Below are 1255 nucleotides of genomic sequence, written 5' to 3' on the forward strand. Positions count from 1 at the left end.
ATAGTGATCTTGGCTCATGGGAGAATGCAATCTGTGCGCCACTATGGACATGGCCCAAGGTATAACGATTATGGTTTACTTGGACTATCTGTTCTTGATAGTCCAGTCGGTAGCCCGCTTAGACCAAAGTATGGTCACCACATTCAACTACCTGGAATATCTAGGTCGGATTCTCAACCTAGGAGAAATCTTCTCTAAATCCATGAAAAAGGCTAAAATACTTTGGGTCTGATCATAGATAGATACACCCAGAAAAAGGGTATTCTTGCTCCAGGCAAAGATCAGCGCCATAAAGGAACTGATTTAGGTGGTCGAAGCAAGATGAATTCTTCTATTCAACTTTGCATGAGGTTGTTGGGAAAGATGGTGGCTTCATTTGAGGCCATTCCTTATGCTCAGTTTCTTTTGAGGCTGCTGCAAAACAGTATCCTATCGGCTTGGAACAAAGGGTTCAAGCTCTAGATTCCCAATGTGTCTGACTCCAAAGCCTACGGCCACATCACCCTGAAAGCGCCCGAGCTCGTCTGATCTTGGAGGCTAAGCAGGGTTGGGCCTGGTTAGTACCCGGATGGACCACCTAGAAATACCAGGTGCTGCAGGCTGGGTACACCTGAGCCTCAGTTTATGTTTAATATCCGAAAATCTGCAAATGGCAAAATCCTTCCTTCAGTTACCACGGAAGTGGCCCAGATCAGAAATGGCCTTGCCCATTATCATTCTAGAAATTCAGGTATTGTCCTTCCAGGATTCAATCCGTCTATGCCACAGCAATGGCCTATATTAATCACCAAGGTGGCACAAAAAAGTGTGTGGCCCAGAGAAAGGTGAATGATAGCCTATCTTGGGCAGAAAACAATGTACTTTGCCTATCGGAGGTCTTCATTCTAGGAACAGAAAATTGGCAGGCGGACTACTTGAATCGCCAGCAGTTGTTCCCGGGAGAATGGTTCCTTCACCACGATATCTTCCTGTCAATATGTCAAAGATGGGGGATCCCAGACATAGATCTATTTACGTCCAGGTTCAACAAAGAAATCGACAACTTTGTGTCAAAACCAAAGGATCCGCTAGCATGCGGAACAGATTCTTTGCTATTCCCGTGGAATCGGTTCTCACTGATTTATGCATTCCCTCCTATTCTGCCTGCGTCCACGACTTCTTCGCAGGATCAAGCAGGAAAGGAAGTTGGTGATTCTTGTGGCCCCCAGCGGGGCCAAGGAAATCTTGGTATGCAGAGATCATAAATATGACAGTA

General features: G+C 45.8%; 1 pseudogene; it reads left to right on the forward strand.

Moving 5' to 3' along the window:
• The first annotated feature begins 486 nt into the window (after window positions 1-486).
• Window positions 487-602, forward strand: LOC141124562 (5S ribosomal RNA; annotated as a pseudogene).
• The last annotated feature ends 653 nt before the right edge of the window (window positions 603-1255 follow it).

The sequence above is a fragment of the Aquarana catesbeiana genome, linkage group LG01 (assembly GCF_042186555.1).
Source record: "Aquarana catesbeiana isolate 2022-GZ linkage group LG01, ASM4218655v1, whole genome shotgun sequence".
Classification (NCBI taxonomy): Eukaryota; Metazoa; Chordata; class Amphibia; order Anura; family Ranidae; genus Aquarana; species Aquarana catesbeiana.